At 39.7% G+C, this 19,438-nt stretch overlaps 1 protein-coding gene and 1 pseudogene across 32 annotated transcripts in view; one reads left to right on the top strand and one right to left on the bottom strand.

Moving 5' to 3' along the window:
* FUT8 (fucosyltransferase 8) overlaps positions 1-19,438 on the top strand; it is a 361,102-nt gene that overhangs the window by 31,294 nt on the left and 310,370 nt on the right. The gene's annotated exons all lie outside the window — the stretch shown is intronic.
* Positions 16,057-19,438, bottom strand: part of LOC147364170 (UDP-GalNAc:beta-1,3-N-acetylgalactosaminyltransferase 1-like) — an 87,354-nt pseudogene continuing 83,972 nt past the window's right edge.

The following is a 19,438-nucleotide window of genomic DNA, read 5'->3' as shown; positions in this document are numbered from 1 at the left end:
ATAAAAGATAGCTTTTTAATTTTTCACATTTTTATAACGCTCATAAACACCATTTAGTAAGTACTTATTTGTAAAGGAAAGCTCAAGTAGCAAGTAAAAACAGTGAATAGTGTGTTGTTTTTTGTTCAGATTATTATTTTATATAGTAATGTTTGCTTTGCCAGGAAGTCTTATTTTATAGGGACATTGGCTGAATTTTTATTTCCTGCTTTCAAATAGTCAACTTTTGAATTGTATATATGCTTCTGAAGTGCAAATTGGTTTATTAGTAGCCAGAACTGCTGTCCAGTGTAGATGGATATAGCATCACCAACTCAGTGGACCTGAACTTGGGCAAACTCTGGGAGATAGTGAAGGACAGGGAAGCTTGATGTGCTGCAGTCCATGAGGTTGCAAAGAGTTGGACATGACTTAGTGACTGAACAACAAGCCAGAACTGACCTATAAAGCTATTTCAGTGAAAGTAGCGAGGAAACCTTAAAATGTAAATGAACTTAATAATTGTTCTTACATGAACCTGATGATAAAAATATGCAAGTTTAGTTAGTATAATAATGTTTACAGTTCAGTTTCAGGTTAATAGTGAAGTGAAGTGAAGTCAAGTCGCTCAGTTGTGTCTGACTCTTTGCGACCCCATGGACTATAGCCTACCAGGCTTCTCCGTCCATGGGATTTTCCAGGCTGAGCATAATTTAACAAAAAAGAATAGTGTTTTTGGCCTTGGACATTGAATATGGTTTGTGAGAAAGTTTGTCTTAGATAACAAGTGCTTTAAGCAGTGCTCTTTGGGTAGGCCATAGTAAGTATGAGATACCTAGAGAAAATTTGTTTGTGGGTATCATATACTTAAAATGTCCAGCCAGCTTTGTGGAAGGTAGAGTTAGCCGGTCATTCATGCTTCTCCTCTCCTTCTATTTCCCCCTCTCCTCACTCCTTCTCCTAGTCCTCTTCTCCTCATCCCTCCTCTTTTCTTTTCCCTTCTCTTCCTCCTTTTTTCTCCCCTATTCTTTCCCCATTTCCCTTTATTCCTATGGTCTTTGCTGAGATTTTTTTTAACCTGTGGAACATTTCAGACATATTAAAAGGTATAGTATATCAGAAAGCAGACATTGTCCACCACTGAAATTAATGTATTCCATCCCATCCAAAACAATTAATTATTTTTCAACATAAATGATATAGTAGAAATAGAGAAATTTGGAATGAGAAAATATGTAGGAGTTCTAAATTTCCTTCTTTTATATTGGAAAAAATTAGGTGATGGAAAATGTTTGAAGATTAATAGCAGCGTTGTATTTGAGGAACATTTGTTTTACTTGTACTGAATTGAGTGGAGCTCTTCCCAAGTGGTTCAATGGTAAAGAATTTGTCTGCTAATGCAGGAGCCACAGGGGACATGGGTTCTATCCCTGACTTGGGAAGATCCCCTGGGGAAGAAATGGCAACCCACTCTAGCATTTGGGATTTCCTGGTGGCTCAGATGGTAAAGAGTCTGCCTGCAATGCGGGAGACCCGAGTTTGACCCTTGGGCTGGGAAGATTCCCTGGAGAAGGAAATGGCAACCCGCTCCAGTATTGTTGCCTGGAAAAGCCCATGGATGGAGGAGCCTGGTGGGCTACATACAGTCTATGGGGTCACAAAGAATCCGACACGACTGAAGCTACTTCACTTTATGCTGATAATAGGGCTTCCCAGGTGGCGCTAGTGGTAAAGAAGGCCCCTGCCAATGCAGGAGACATTAGAGACATCGGTTCCATCCCATGGTTGGGAAGATCCCCTGGAGGAGGGAATGGCAACCCACTCCAGTATTCTTGCTTGGAGAATCCCATGGACAGAGGAGCCTGGTGAGCTAAAGTCCATAGGGTCTCCAAGAGTTGGACATGGCTGAGGTGACTTAGCACACATACAGGCACATGCTGATAATAATCACAGTTTTTTTCTTATTTCTAATTCTGTAGAGATTAGAGGAAGGTTTCTGACAAATCAGTTTGCTGCTAAATATTAGTAGTTATGAAACTTATTCTTAAGACCCATTTTACATTATTAAAAGTTATGGAGGGAGACTACAAGAAATTTTTTTGGTGATTATATTGATATTTGCCACATTAGAGTAAAACAAATTTAATGTAACTATTCATTAAAAATACCCATAATAAGGTATTACATGTTTATGTAAATAACATTTAATTAAAAATAATTTCCAAAACAGCAAAAAAAAATTAGATTGCCTTTGTTTTACATTTTGCAAAACTCTTTAGTTTTACAAACTCTTAGTAGATGTCTGGATTTTTATATTTGCTTCTGCATTTATTATATTGTAATATATTGTTTTGGCTGAAGTATATGAATAAAATATGGCTATTTTATGGAAACAGTGACAGACTTTATTTTCTTGGGCTCCAAAATCACTACAGATGGTGACTGCAGCAATGAAATTAAGACACTTGCTCCTTGGAAAAAAGTTATGACAAACCTAGACAACATATTAAAAATCAGAGACATTACTTTGCCGACAAAGGTCTGTGTAGTAAAAGCTGTGGTTTTTCCTATAGTCATGTATGGATGTGAGAGTTGGACCATAAAGAAGGTTGAGTGCTAAAGAATTGATGCTGTTGAACTGCAGTGCTGGAGAATACTCTTGAGAGTCCCTTGGGCTGCAAGGAGATCCAACCAGTCCATCCTAAAGGAAATCAGTCCTGAATATTCATTGAAAGGACTTATACTGAAGCTCCAGTACTTTGGTTACCTGATGTGGAGAGCTGACATATTAGAAAAGACCCTGATGCTGGGAAAGATTGAAGGCAGGAAGAGAAGGGGACAACAGAGGATGAGATGGTTGGATGGCATCACTGACTCAATGGACATGAGTTTGAGCAAACTTGAGGAGATGGTGAGGACAGGGAAGCCTGACGTGCTGCAGTCCACGGGATTGCAAAGATTCAGACACAACTGGGCCAGATTGATAGTTTCTTTTCAGTACACAGACTGTAAAAAAGATGTGAATGTTTGAAATTTTAGAAAATAAAAATAATTTTAACTCTTTATTAAGGATATTCTTCAGTAATACTCCCTTCTGCCTTCCCCCCAACTCCTTGCCAGTTGTTTGTTAGTAAAACATACACTGACTACTAATACAGTTTGATACCAGGGCCTTTGTTCATTCTAAGACACTGTCAGTTTTATCCAACTTTGTTTTTGCATTGTTCATGCAAATGCTAGTTTTATGATAAAGGCAGTTACCATCTCAGTGTTACCATGAAGATAGTTTTGGCCTTGTGAATCCTTGAAAGGATTTGTGGGATACCAGTTGATTCGTTGGAGAAGGCAATGGCAACCCACTCCAGTACTCTTGCCTGGGAAATCCCATGGATGGAGGAGCCTGGTAGGCTGCAGTCCATGGGGTCTCGAAGAGTCCGACACGACTGAGCAACTTCACTTTCACTTTTCACTTTCATGCATTGGAGAAGGAAATGGCAACCCACTCCAGTGTTCTTGCCTGGAGAATCCCAGGAACAGGGGAGCCTGGTGGGCTGCCGTCTCTGGGATTGCACGGAGTCGGACACAATTGAAGCGACTTAGCAGCAGCAGTAGCAGCAGTTGATTCGTTAATCGTATTTTGTATGCAGTAAGCCAATTTTTGGATATACCTTAATTATTAGAGGATAGTTATTCACTGATTTTTGTTACCTGAATTTTCCTGTTCAACTTGTCTTAAATTTCATAGCTTTAAACAACTGTCCATTTTTAAGGAATCCAGCTGTAGAAGGTTCTTGAGGAGAACCAGGTTCGAATATTGATTATTTAACAGTTCCAAAGACTTTAGAACAGTGAGAGGGAATAATTTTGCCTTGGTTTTGAATGGTTCTTTAGATCAAGGTTTAGAGAGGAAGAGTTTTTTTATCAATAGAGGGTGGTGCAGTGACTTCAAAATCAAGCCTGTCCTTTCATCTTTACATTCTCAGAGCTCTGGAACCTTGAGAATTGGTGTTGGGTTTTGGTGTTGGAAGAACAGAAGTTAAGGGTTTCCACACCTTCATTAGATTTGCACCAAAACTAGAGTCACTGCACTTTAATTTTTTTTTTTTCCCTGTGTTGAGGTTCTGTTTAGGATTTTAGTAGAAAAAAGTGTTCTGTGGCTAAAATATGTTTAGAAACTTCATGTTTATCTTTAGGACTTATTTCTGAATAGCTTGATTCATTTTCATATGCAGATTATTATTGCTGGTTGTTATTTACATATGGGTTCATCCATTTAATACATTTCTTAGCGTATACACTGTGTTGCAGTCACTAGTTGAATATAGGAATGAGTTAAGACAGAAGGCAGACGTTGACAGACATGGTTCTATTTCCAGTTATGTATATACTATACAGTTTTGGACCTTACCCTCTAGCAGAATCTTCTCCATCCTTCAGCTGCTCCTGGGTCAGGTTCCCTATATCTGTTTTCCAATTTCAAAATTATTACCCATGTCAGTGACCTTTGAAGTTTTTGTATTTTTAAATAACTTCAGACTCACAAAAATGAATGGTGGAAGAACAGTATAAACAATTCTTCTGGGGCTTCCCTGGTGGCTGAGTGGTAAAGAATCCATTTGCCAGTGCAGGAGACACGGTTTCCATCCCTGATCCAGGAGGATCCTGCATGCCATGGAGCAGTTAGGCCTGTGAGCCACGACTGCTGAAGCCTGTGCTCTAGAGCCTGCGAGGCACAACTGCTAAAGCCCCCGTGCCCTAGAGCTCGTGCTCTGAGACAAAAGAAGCCACCACACTGAGATGCCCGCACCCTGCAGCTAGAGGGTGGCCCCACTCACTGTAACTAGGGAAAGCCTGTGCAAAGAGTAAACAGCCAGTGCAGCTACAAACAAGCAAATAAAATTATAAGTAAAAAGTTATTCTGCACCTTTTGTCTAGTTTCCCAGATTTAATATTTTACATTTTCTTTTTATTTCTATCATTCTTTTTTCTGAACTATTTGAAAGTCACAAATATGATTCTCTGAAACTCAGTGTTTATTTTATGAAATGTAAGACAATCTCCTGAAGTAACCAAAGGACATCAATCTGTCTGTAAATGAATAATAAGTGAGGAATAATAATAAATGAATAATGAATAATTATTCATTTAATCTATCTATATTTGTTATGTCTTATTTACTTTGTCTATGAATTTAAGTTTTACCAACTGACCAAATAATATAACACAAGAAAAAATATTTTTCTCTAGTCCAATATCAAATTCAGAATCATGAATTACTTTCGTTTTCTTTAATTTGGAAAAGTTTCTTTTATGACACTGACTTGTTAAAAATGTAGTCCATTTATTTTGTAGAATGTCTCTTGGTTTGGGTTTGTCTAATGTTTCATCTTAGAATCTTATTATACATTTTTTCAGGGCTATGGTTGTGTCCTTCTCGGGTGGTTTTATCTGGAGACACATGATGTTGATTTGTCCCATTATTGGTGATCCCAATTTTGGTCACCTGCCAGTTTTATTTTTTATTCCCCACTCTAGAAGTGCTGTGTTTTTCCTTTGTAATTAATAAGTATGTTATGAGGAAATACTTGGATTATGTGAATATTCTGTTTCTCAGCAGACTTTTACTAACTATTTTTGCATTCCTTTGAGGAAGTTTGTGTGCTGTGTCTGCTGAGTTGCTCAGTTGTGTCCAACACTTTGCAAACCCCTTGACTGTAGCCCACTAGGCTCCTTTGTCCATGGGATTTTTCACGCAAAAATACTGGAGTGGGTTGCCATTTCCTTCTCAAGGAGGAGGTTTGATTGAATCAATATTATTAGTATGTGTTCAGTCACTTCAGTTGTGTCGGACTCTTTGCGACCCTGTGAACTGTAGGCTCCTCTGTCCATGGGATTCTCCAGGCAAAAATACTGGAGTGGGTTACCATGCCCTTCTTGAAGTCCTTCTGCATTGCAGGTGGATTCTTTACCAGCTGAGCCACCAGGGAAGCCCAATAATACTGGAGTGGGTAGCCTCTCCCTTCTACAGTGGATCTTCCCTACTCAGGGATCGAACTGGGGTCTCCTGCATTGCAGGTGGATTCTTTACCAGCTGAGCTACAGGGAAGCCCAAAAATTAAAACTGGAGTGGGTTGCCATGCCCTCCTCCAGGGAATCTTCCTGACCCAGGGATTGAACCCAGGTCTCCTGCATTGCAGATGGATTCTTTACTGTCTGAGCCACTGGGGAAGGCCATTATTAATATAGTGGTCGCCAATTGGTGAATTTCTCCTTTAATTAGCTGACATTCTGGCATGTACATACACATGGATTCTTATTTCTTACTTCAGATCAGATCAGTCGCTCAGTCGTGACCCTATGAATCACAGCACGCCAGGCCTCCCTGTCCATCACCAGCTCCCGGAGTTCACTCACACTCAAGTCCATCGAGTCAGTGATGCCATCTAGCCATCTCATCCTCTGTCGTCCCCTTCTCCTCTTGCCCCCAATCCCTCCCAGCATCAGAGTCTTTTCCAATGAGTCAACTCTTCGCATGAGGTGGCCAAAGAACTGGAGTTTCAGCTTTAGCATTATTCCTTTCAAAGAAATCCCAGGGCTGATCTCCTTCAGAATGGACTGGTTGGATCTCCTTGTAGTCCATGGGACTCTCAAGAGTCTCCTCCAACACCACAGTTCAAAAGCATCAATTCTTCGGCACTCAGCCTTCTTCACAGTCCAACTCTCACATCCATACATGACCACAGGAAAAACCATAGCCTTGACTAGACGAACCTTTGTTGGCAAAGTAATGTCTCTGCTTTTGAATATGCTGTCTAGGTTGGTTATAACTTTCCTTCCAAGGAGTAAGCGTCTTTTAATTTCATGGCTGCAGTCACCATCTGCAGTGATTTTGGGGCCCAAAAAAATAAAGCCTGTAACTGTTTCCACTGTTTCCCCATCTGTTTCCCATGAAGTGATGGGACCGGATGCCATGATCTTTGTTTTCTGAATGTTGAGCTTTAAGCCAACTTTTTCATTCTCCACTTTCACTTTCATCAAGAGGCTTTTTAGTTCCTCTTCACTTTCTGCCATAAGGGTGGTGTCATCTGCATATCTGAGGTGATTGATATTTCTCCCAGCAATCTTGATTCCAGCTTGTGTTTCTTCCAGTCCAGTGTTTCTCATGATGTACTCTGCATATAAGTTAAATAAACAGGGTGACAATATACAGCCTTGACATACTCCTTTTCCTATTTGGAACTAGTCTGTTGTTCCATGTCCAGTTCTAACTGTTGCTTCCTGACCTGCATACAAATTTCTCAAGAGGCAGATCAGGTGGTCTGATATTCCCATCACTTTCAGAATTTTCCACAGTTTCTTGTGATCCACACAGTCAAAGGCTTTGGCATAGTCAATAAAGCAGAAATAGATGTTTTTCTGGAACTCTCTTTCTTTTTCCATGATCCAGCAGATGTTGGTGATTTGATCTCTGGTTCCTCTGCCTTTTCTAAAACCAGCTTGAACATCAGGAAGTTCATGGTTCACATATTGCTGAAGCCTGGCTTGGAGAATTTTGAGCATTACTTTACTAGTGTGTGAGATGAGTGCAATTGTGCGATAGTTTGAGCATTCTTTGGCATTGCCTTTCTTTGGGATTGGAATGAAAACTGACCTTTTCCAGTCCTGTGGCCACTGCTGAGTTTTCCAAATTTGCTGGCATATTGAGTGCAGCACTTTCACAGCATCATCTTTCAGGATTTGGAATAACTCAGCTGGAATTCTATCACCTCCACTGGCTTTGTTCGTAGTGATGCTTTCTAAGGCCCACTTGACTTCACATTCCAGGATGTCTGGCTCTAGGTGAGTGATCACACCATCGTGATTATCTGGGTCGTGAAGATCTTTTTTGTACAGTTCTTCTGTGTATTCTTGCCATCTCTTCTTAATATCTTCTGCTTCTGTGAGGTCCATACCATTTCTGTCCTTTATCGAGCCCATCTTTGCATGAAATATTCCTTTGGTATCTCTGATTTTCTTGAAGAGATCTCTAGTCTTTCCCATTCTGTTTTTTCCTCTATTTCTTTGCATTGATCACTGAAGAAGGCTTTCTTATCTCTTCTTGCTATTCTTTGGAACTCTGCATTCATTTGTTTATATCTTTCATTTTCTCCTTTGCTTTTCGCTTCTCTTCTTTTCACAGCTATTTGTAAGGCCTCCCCAGACAGCCATTTTACTTTTTTTGCATTTGTTTTCCATGGGGATGGTCTTGATCCCTGTCTCCTGTACAGTGTCACAAACCTCATTCCATAGTTCATCAGACACTCTATCTATCAGATCTAGGCCCTTAAATCTATTTCTCACTTCCACTGTATAATCGTAAGGGATTTGATTTAGGTCATACCTGAATGGTCTAGTGGTTTTCCCTACTTTCTTCAATTTCAGTCTGAATTTGGCAATAAGGATTTCATGGTCTGAGCCACAGTCAGCTCCTGGTCTTGTTTTTGCTGCCTATATAGAGCTTCTCCATCTTTGGTTGCAAAGAATATAATCAATCTGATTTCAGTGTTGACCATCTGGTGATGTCCATGTGTAGAGTCTTCTCTTGTGTTGTTGGAATAGGGTGTTTGTTATGACCAGTGCATTTTCTTGGCAAAACTCTATTAGTCTTTGCCCTGCTTCATTCCATTTTCCAAGGCCAAATTTGCCTGTTACTCCAGGTGTTTCTTGACTTCCTACTTTTGCATTCCAGTCCCCTATAATGAAAAGGACATCTTTTTTGGGTGTTAGTTCTAAAAGGTCTGGTAGGTCTTCATAGAACCGTTCAACTTCAGCTTTTTCAGCTTTATTGGTTGGGGCCTAGACTTGGATTACTGTGATATTGAATGGTTTGCCTTGGAAACGAACAGAGATCATTGTGTCGTTTTTGAGATCGCATCCAAGTATTGCATTTCAGACTGTTTTGTTGACCATGATGGCTACTCCATTTCTTCTGAGGGTTTCCTGCCTGCGGTAGTAGGTATAATAGTCATGTGAGTTAAATTCACTCATTCCAGTCCATTTCAGTTCGCTGATTCCTAGAATGTCGACGTTCACTCTTGCCATCTCTTGTTTGACCACTTCCAATTTGCCTTGATTCATGGACCTGACATTCCAGGTTCCTATGCAATATTGCTCTTTATAGCATCGGACCTTTCTTCTATCACCAGTCACATCCACAGCTGGGTATTCTTTTTGCTTTGGCTCCATCCCTTCATTCTTTCTGGAGTTATTTCTCCATTGATCTCCAGTAGCATATTGGGCACCTACTGACCTGGGGAGTTTCTCCTTTAGTATCCTATCATTTTGCCTTTTCATACTGTTCATAGGGTTCTCAAGGCAAGAATACTGAAGTGGTTTGCCATTCCCTTCTCTAGTGGACCACAGTCTGTCAGATCTCTCCACCATGACCCGCCCATCTTGGGTTGCCCCACAGGCATGACTTAATTTCATTGGGTTAGACAAGGCTGTGGTCCTAGTGTGATTAGATTGACTGGTTTTCTGTGAGTATGGTTTCAGTGTGTTTGCCCTCTGATGCCCTCTTGCAACACCTACTGTCCTACTTGGGTTTCTCTTACCTTGGGCGTGGGGTAGTACTGTCAAATTGATAGCATTTATTTTGATTCTCTGCTTGTCCCAGATTTGGTCCCTTCAGACTAACTCCTGCATCCTTAAGACATATTTCCATCTTTCTTTAAACATTTCCCTAGTTTCTGGCATAAGATGCTCTTGGTCTGTCTTGTACTGTTCCAGCCCTTGAGATGGAATGAGCTGTTTTTCCTAGAAGTCTCAATTCCTGTTGGGAGAGAATAGGATTTAGATAAAACCTCTGGGTGCTAGTTGTCCTATTCATTGTTAATGGCAGTCATTGCTTCCAAGTTCCCTCAGTTGATAGAGTCCTAACTCTATCACACACTCACATGTTCTTATCTATTTATCTGTATGTATATCTACATATATAGTTCAAGTTGATACCTTCAATTTTAGTCCAGCACTGTAAGATTCATAACTTTTTCAGCATTTCTAATTGCCTTTTTCTAACAGTGATAGACCTGACTTTGATTATTTACAATACATTCACTTAGTAAATCAATTCTAGTATGCTTAAAAGATAGTCTCAAAGTTGATCAGTCACACTAGTAGTAAAAATTAGCTAGTGGTCTTTTTGTTTTCAGCTTGACAGTATATAGGCAAAATAACATGTTCCAAAGTTACTTCAGTTAGTTCTTCCCAGTGGCTCTACCCATCTTTCAGTGTGGATATATTCAGTATAACTATTTGAAATACTTTTAGGTCTAGTTCTTTCTGCGTATAGCACCTTAGGGGTTATTCCTCCTGTATCCTTGTTGATTTTCTTTTTTTTTTTGAGTATGTGAAACATTCATATGGTTCAGAACTATAGGAATTACTGTCCTAACAGGAGTCAGAACTATATAGTTTGAAAGTCATTTGCCCATCTCTTCCACTCCATTTTTCACTTACTCCCAATAGGCTGAAAGGTGGTCCCATGGATGACATTCAAGTGCTAATCTCTGAAATCTGTTAATTTGAAAAAAGCATTTTTGCAGATTTGACCAAGACTCTTGAGATAGATTATTCTGGGTGGGTCCTAAATACAGTCATGGGTATTCTTCTTAAGAGGGAAGCAGACAAGAGACTTGATATAGGAAAGGAGAAGGCAGTGTGATCATAAAGGCAGAAGCTGGGTTGGAGCGTCAAGTCACAGAGTGTTAACCACTACCAGATGTTGTAAGAGACAAGGAACAGATTCCTTCCTAGAGCCTCTTAAGGGAGTGAAGCCTTATTTACACCTTAATTTTAGTTCAGTGAAACTGACTTCAGACTTCGGACCTTCAGAATGATGAGAGAATAAATTTCTGTTGTTGTAAGCCACCAGGTTGGTGGTAATTTGTTACAGCAGCCACAGTAAACCACTACACACCCCTTGTTGGTAACCAGTCTTATTCTCTTGGTTAAATATTTTATTCTGATTCAGGGTATTTCTTATTTCTTATTTCATACTCAAAAGTTGTATACAGTAAATAATCTGCCCTTTATTTTGTTTTCTTTTATTATATCTTGGAAGATCTTTCTCATCTTTCTAGAACAACATATTACTTAATTGTGTTGTTGCAATAATTTAGCCAACCACACTCCAATTTAAAATTTTTTGCATTTAGGGTTTTTCTATTAATTTGTAGTTGAAAGCAGTGATGTGTAGAATAACCTTGTCCATATATGTTTGTATGCTGAGTTGGACACGACTGAGCAAATTCACTTTCATTTTTCACTTTCATGCATTGGAGAAGGAAATGGCAACCCACTCCAGTGTTCTTGCCTGGAGAATCCCAGGGACAGGGGAGCCTGGTGAGCTGCAGTCCATGGGGTCGCACAGAGTTGGATGCGACTGAGGCGACTTAGCAGCAGCAGCAGCATACTACTATTATTTTTTTCATGGTAAATTTCTAAAGTGAAATTGCTAAGTTAAAAGGTAAATATATTTATAAGTTTTGTTATATACATTTTGTTTGTTATTGTTCAGTTGCTAAGTCGTGTCTGACTCTTTGCGACCACATGGACTGTAGCACACCAGGCTCATCTGTCCTCCACCATCTCCTTGAGTTTTCTCAGATTCTTGTCCATTGAGTTAGTGATGCTGTTGAATCATTTCATTCTCAGCTACCCCCTTCTCCTTAAGTCTTAAGTCTTTACCAGCTTCAGAGTCTTTTGCAATGCGTTGACTCTTTGCATCAGTTGGCCAAAGTATTGGAACTTTAGCTTTGGCATCAGTCCTTCCAATGAATATTCAGGGTTGACTTCCTTTAGGGTTGACTGGTTTGATTTCCTTGCAGTCCAAGGGACTCTCAAAAGTCTTCTCCAGTACTATTCTTTGGCTCTCAGCCTTCTTTATGGTCCAGGTCTCACAGCTGTACATGACTACTGGAAAAACCTATACAGACCTTTGTCAGCAAAGTGATGTTTCTGCTTTTTAATATGCTGTCTAGATTTGTCATAGTTTTCTTTCCATGGAGCAAGTGTCTTTTAATTTCATGGTTGCAGTTTCCATCTGCAGTGATTTTGGAGCCCAAGAGAATAAAATCCGTCATTGTTTTCCCATCCACTCGCCATGAAGTGGTAGGACTGGATGCCATGATCTTCGTTTTTTGAATGTTGAGTTTCAAGCCAGCTTCTTCACCCTCCTCTTTCACCCTCATCATGAGGCTCTTTAGTTCCTCTTTACTTTCTGCGTTAGAGTGGTATTATCTGCATATCTGAGGTTGTTGATATTTCTCCTGGCAGTCTTGATTCCAGCCTGTGATTCATCCAGCCTGGCAGTTCACATGATGTACTCTGCATATAAGTTAAATAAGCTGGGTGACAATATACAATCTTGCTGTACCCTTTCCCACTTTGGAATGGTTAGTTGTTTCATGTGTGGTTCTAGCTGTTGTTTCTTGACCCGTATACAGGTTTCTCAGGAGGTAGGTAAGGTGATCTGGTATTCCCATCTCTTTAAGAGTTTTCCGCAGTTATGATCCACACAGTCAAAGGCTTTAGTGTAGTCAATGAAACAGAGGTCGATGTTTTTCTGGAATTCCTTTGCTTTCACTGTGATCCAGTGGATGTTGGCAATTTGATCTCTGGTTCCTCTGCCTTTTCTAAACCGAACTTGAACATGTGGAGGATCTTGATTCACATAATGATGAAGCCTAGCTTGAAGGATTTTGAGCATAACCTTACTTGCATGAGAAAGGGGTGCAATTGTCTGGTAGCTTGAACATTCTTTAGTACTTCCCTTCTAGGGAATTGTGATGAAAACTGAGCTTTTCCAGTCCTGTGGCCACTGCTGGGTTTTCCAAATTTGCTGACATGTTGAATGCAGCATTTAGTAGCATCATCTTTTTGGATTTTAAATAGCTCTGCTGGAATTCCATCGCTTCTACTAGCTTTATTGGAAGCAGTGCTTCCTGAGGGCCTCTTGACTTTATACTCCAAATGTCTGGCTCTTGATGAATGACCACACCATTGTGGTTATCCGGGTCATTAAGATCTTTTTTTGTACAGTTCTATTCTTGCCATCCCTTCTTGGATCTCTTCTGCTTCTATTAGGTCTGTTAAGGCATTAACGTAAGGCACATTGAAAAAGAGAAAGTCAAGTTATTTGACATGGGAATGTAAAGGGAATGACGGTGTTATAACCAATGGAAATTTCAGTACCTTGTCTTCTGATTTCAGACTAGCTGAAAGGATGATAACTAAAAGGATATTGACTATAATAGATAAAGATATAATTTTTATTTCTAATTTCTCAGAAATATTATTTTCATTTTTTGTGATTCTACAAAGCTTATCTGAACAAAGTTATGAATTAAAGATGACAGAAGTCACTTAAATTTCTGTTCCAATAATTTTTGGCATATAGGGCTGACTGGAGGAAGAGGAAGAAAAAATGGGAATTGACATTTTACTGTCAAATAGAACTTACAAATTTACCTAGACCAAAATAGGAATAAAAATTTAAGTGGGCCCTAATAACTGGTAAGAAAATCGATAAAATTAAAGTTGATGGATTATTAGTTTATGTTGTCAATGTTAGACAACTTCAGAATAGGAGAGGAAGTAGTGAGGACTTCTCCTTGTTACTAACTTGGTTTTTTATTTTGCTTCAAATGAATGTTACATTTCAAGATCATTATAGGAAATATTGCTTACCAATAATTATGAGTTTAACAGTCTTAGAATAGTGAATTCATTTTTGTTGAAACAGTGGACAGAACAGGCTTTTCAGTGTTTTTATTTTTCAAATTCATACTGGTTATCAGTTCAAAATATTTTCTTTTTTGTTCTCTTTTCCTTTTTATTCTTAGAATGATTGTTAATGAGAAAAAACATGGACCAGTTAACCATGTCACTTGAATCTTTAGTCTTCTCTTTCCCTCAAGTTTTTAAATATGACATTCCTTTCATGATATTCTTTCTGGCCATCATGTTCTCTTTCTTTCTGGCGTCAGAGTCCTTTCCAAAAGGAAATAATGCTGCCTGGCATTTTGTATTACCCCTGATTTCCAGGTGGAACAATCAGCCAGATGAGGTGACGTCTAAAAACAGCAGGATTATATTTCTACAAACAAGACAGTAATTCAGATCTTCTTGCTTTAATTCTTCTCTGTTTTACCATAATGAGATATTTATCAAAGTCCAAGAGATTACTGATACACAGTAGTGACCAATGACTTCATATTAATAGAGCTATTCATAATAAATTCATCAGTGAAGTAATTGGAAAAAATTTAAAGAGTGATTTTTCACTGTTCTGTTTATATAGTATTGAATGAAACAACCATAGCATTCAAACACCCAGAAAGTACAAAACACTAATATTAAATGAAGATTGATAGCCTCGAAATACTGCAACATCTTAAAGTATCTTGCAAATGACCAAAAACAGATAAAATTTTGGTATAACTTTAGTTTTTTCCACAGAGCTATATATTAAAAATACTGGTAATCCATGTAAGATATATACACAATCCTGAACTGACTAGATTGTTCAGTGAATAAATAATACTCCACACTGCTTTATTGTTAGGACAAATGAGCTTTATAATTCAATGAAACCCTTTTAAGAAGTTCTAGTCTGTAGAATGATGTCCTCAAATTATTTGGTCCTATTAGTTTTATTAACAAAAACTTTGCATCCTTCTTGGTGGTGGTGATGGTTTAGTCACTAAATCATGTCCAACTCTTGTGATCTCATGGTCTGTAGCCTGGCAGTCTCCTCTGCCCATGGGATTTCTCCGGCAAGAATACTAGAGTGGGTTGCCATTTCCTTCTCCAGGGGATCTTCCTGACCCAGGAATTGAACTTGGGTCTCTTGCATTGCAGGCAGATTCTTTCCTGACTGAGCTATGATATTTAATTCCTCTGAATATTATCTTTAAAAGGCCCTACTTGATAGTTGTCAGTATAAACCATAGGTCAAGTGCAACCCTCCCATCTTCAGTCTATGGGCTTTTCGTGAATTTCTGTTCCATGTCCAACACAGTGATTGGCCCACGAGTTTTCCATTGGAGATTTCATGGTCCTTATTTCAACACTTTCCACAAAGTATCCCTTCCTTCTCTAGGCATTGGGTAGAGTGTCATACATAATGGTATGTGGTGTTCCTTAACATACCTGCCAAAATGTGATAATTTCCTTGGAAGAAAAGTCATGGGCTTCAGTCACACATCTGAGTTGACAGACATCCAAGTGATTCCTGTATAAAAAGAAAAGATTGGTGTTTTCTGGAATATGAATGTCCACTTTTAGTAAATTGAAACAGATCTGAACATAAATATCTTCAGACTTGATGGATTTTATGTGCCTTGTCATTTTACAAATTGTATCGGCACCAGATCTCTGAACATTATATAACCCAATCCACTGCATTTGGGGGGGAACACCTTGAAGGTACACATGCTAAGTCACTTCAGTTGTGTCTGACTCTTTGCGACCCTATAGACTGTAGTCCGTCAGGCTCCTCTGTCCATGGGGTTCTCCAGGCAAGAATACTGGAGTGGGTTGCCATGCCCTCCTTCAGGGGATCTTTCTGACCCAGGGATCTTATGTCTCTTATGTCTCCTGCATTGGCAGGTGGATTCTTTACCACTGAAGGTATAGTCCGAGTATGAAATGTAGACTTTTTGGTAAAATCTTCTATAGGGATAAATATCAGTTAGAGGATAACCTGTGAAAAACTTCTCTGAGTGGCTTAAATCTAAAAGATAATACACTAACTTGCCAGTATTGATGAAAACATCAGTGTCTGTCTTCACGATGTACCTAGCATTGGGGCAAGACTCAGTTATCCACCTAAATGCCATAATCATCTTCAAGATCAGGTTATTGTTGTTGTTTAGTTGCTAAGTTGTGTCTGACTCTGCTACTCCATGAACTGTAGCCTGACATTTCCTTCTCCAGGGGATCTTCCTGACCCAGGGATTGAACCCACATCTCCTGCTTGGCAGGTAGATTCTTTACCACTGAGCCACATGGAAAGCCCCAGGTTATTGTATGTGACTATAAAAACTCTTGTATTATATTGCCATTACGGAGGTGTTTATCCTTTAAAGATAATGCTAACACTTTGTCTTCACTTTCAGCCTGTTGGCCCAGTAAGAAAAATGTAAGAACCTCATATCCCCACCAAGACTTCTTTTCACCCCAAATAACTCTAATGGCCTGTCTGACTTTCTTATCTGAGGGGTGCAGAATCACTAGGATGACAAGAAATGGATTTTGATGAGAGTGGTTTGAATGCTCTCGAAGTGTGAAGTGGAGGTCTTGTCTGTAAATGGACTCCGAGAAGTACATCCAGTTCACACATTGTCACATGGTGGTGAGGCAGACTGAGGTGCCACATCACCAGGAAATGGCAGAGCAGTAGCAGCAGGAGGCTCCATTGGAGGGGTCTCAGTGACATCCCACCCGGAAGGGTGGAGCACTGGGGCCCTTTACAGCCACTCAGCAGCCCATGAGCCTCAGGGTCTGGCTGCTAGACACCACACAACCCTAGGGGCTCCATTTAATCTTCTTCTTGATTCATTCCTTCTGAGCGAAAGACCTTCAGTTTCACCAACAGAACATTCAGTAGTAAGAAGTAGTCAAAAATAATACTTGGAATTTCTACTGAAAAACAGAGACTCTCAGATTGGCTTAAAATTCTGCCATATACTGCTTATAAGACACATGCCTGTAGAATTTCTGATGAAACCAAAGCAGTAGCTGAAGTTTTTTGTTTTCCGTACTCCACGCTATAATCAAAAGATTTGCCGTGAACTACTCTCAGCCGCCTGGGGAAAGGTAAAACTATTCCCATTTGAAGACTGCAAACCCAGATCTTTCTTATCTCTGAAGGGGCAGCTGATTGTCCTGGCGGCCTGAGCCTCTGGGTGCATATTGTTACCTGTTTACTGATGTCTGTTTGCCAGCATAACATGTATGCTGGAAGCAGCAACTTCCCTTGTTCCACCAGATTCATTGATGTATGTATTAATGCTACAGGAAAAGAGAGACAACAGAGTATGTTCTTCTCCTTTGGGGTTTACTTTCCACCTCTTTGTGTATTCTCTCTTAATATTGCATGTGTGCTAATTGCCTATTTCACTTTTATGGTTACTGTTCTGAAATTCAACCCCATAGTCTGCATTTATTATATGGTTAAGGATAACTTATTAACATGGTGAGTGGTGTTAACTGAATACATCTAATTTTTGGAAAATTTCAGCTTTCAGTGCAATCACAAAGTTAGATTAACTCATAGTTCGGGCTTCCCCGGTGGTTCTGAGGTTAAAGCGTCTGCCTGCAATGTGGGAGACCTGGGTTTGATCCCTGGGTCGGGAAGATCCCCTGGAGAAGGAAATGGCAACCCACTCCAGTATTCTTGCCTGGAGAATCCCATGGACGGAGGAGCCTGGTGGGCTACAATCCACGGGGTCGCAAAGAGTAGGACATGACTGAGCGACTTCACTTTCACTTTCCTTTAAAGTAATTAAAATAATGCTTCCAGCCACATTGGAGTGAAGTTGGAGTGACAGGGATTGGTATCCTTTTACTTGAAATAACTAGGCAAAAAACATGAAACAGCAGTTCATGAGGCATTTGCCATCAGGCAACCCAAGACATTGATCCCTGAGAGACAGGAAACAGCGGAGACCTATGCTTGGTCTAGCCTGGGGAGTGTTTTTAGGCATGGAATAGTAGAGCAGTAGAACCCCAGAGAAGGCTAGAGAGCTGCCTGAATTGAGGAGATGGTATTGGGAGCCTGAGAAGCCAAGGCAGCTAGAGCTCATGGGGCAAAGTACCAGAAAGAAGAGGGCTGCAAGAGAATTTTACAGATCTGCAGAAGTCCCTTCCAGGAATTCAGTTGAGCACTGATCAGTACATGCCTGTGAGGAAACTATGTGTGGTCAAAGGAACTCACCCAAAAGGAATACAGTGCTCACAGCTTACACAGTGTTAGGAATAGGGCCTAATTCACCGAGTGTCAGGTAGAGCCTCTAACATTCTAGCTTTCATTTTTAGGTGTTCAATTTGGGTCTTTTTTCTATGTTTTAAACTTAAATTGCACTCAGTCTTTTCTCTAGCTTCACAGCATATAGAATACATTTATAATAACTTTTAATCCTAGTTTCCTGGTTTTATAAAAACTGTGTCCTTTCTGGGTTGGTTTTCATTGATACTTCTCATTTGCCTCTTATTTTCTTGTCTTTTTTCCTTGAAACTTGCTTGGCAAATTAGTTAATGCTTGTTAGGTATGTAACAGAAGACATTGTAAATTATGCTTTGTTGGGTGCTGAATATTTTTGTATTCCTCTAAATGTTCTTGAAGCTTTTTGTAGAATGTATTTACTTGGGAAATATTTAATCCTTTAAGGTATTCCTTATTAGGACCATTTAGTATAATTCTGCTGTATTCCTGAGGCAGAACCTTTTTGAAAACTTTACCTGATGCCCTGTGAATTATGAGGTTTTCCATTTAGCTCACCATCTGTTTACAGATGTTAAGTTGAGGATCAGGTTGTTCCTTCAGGGTTTGTTTTTAAGCTCTGCTGTCATCATTATCGATTAATCTTTATTCTGGGACTAATTCAGCCCCGCTGAGGCCTCTGCTTATTGTCCAGAGTATGCAAGGTTTCTCTCCTCTGGTTAGGTGCAACTCACATGTCCCTAGCTCTGAATGAATTGGTCATTTTTCTTAGCTCCCCAGCAGATTCTCCCACCCCCCACCTTTGCCTTATGGAGTTTTACCCTGTGTATGTGCATGCTAAGTCGCTTCAGTCATGTCTGATTTTTTGCGACCCTATAGATCGTAGCCCACTGGGAGTTTTATCCTAAGTATGTGCAAATTAGCATGAAGCCAAAGACTCAAGAGAAGATGTCTGAAGTTTTTTTCTTCATTACTCCCTCCTGTCTGGTATAGTATTGCAGTAATAATTGCCATATATCCCTTCAGCAAATTTGGAAAACTCAGCAGTGGCCACAGGACTGGAAAAGGTCAGTTTTCATTCCAATCCCAAAGAAAGGCAATGCCAAAGAATGCTCAAACGACTGCACAATTGCACTCATCTCACACGCTAGTAAAGTAATGCTGAAAATTCTCTAAGCCAGGCTTCAGCAGTATGTGAACCATGAACTTCCTGATGTTCAAGCTGGTTTTAGAAAAGACAGAGCAACCAGAGATCAAATTGCCAAGAGAGTTCCAGAAAAACATCTATTTCTGCTTTATTGACTATGCCAAAGCCTTTGACTGTGTGGATCACAATAAACTGTGGAAAATTCTGAAAGAGATGGGAATACCAAACCACCTGATCTGCCTCTTGAGAAATTTGTATGCAGGTCAGGAAGCAACAGTTAGAACTGGACATGGAACAACAGACTGGTTCCAAATAGGAAAAGGAGT

This window comes from Bos grunniens, chromosome 10 (genome assembly GCF_055505025.1).
Source record: "Bos grunniens cultivar Pamir isolate PY7600 chromosome 10, Bosgru_T2T1.0, whole genome shotgun sequence".
Taxonomy (NCBI): Eukaryota; Metazoa; Chordata; class Mammalia; order Artiodactyla; family Bovidae; genus Bos; species Bos grunniens.
Note: the sequence above shows the minus strand (reverse complement) of the source record. Positions and strands in the feature narration are given on the sequence as shown.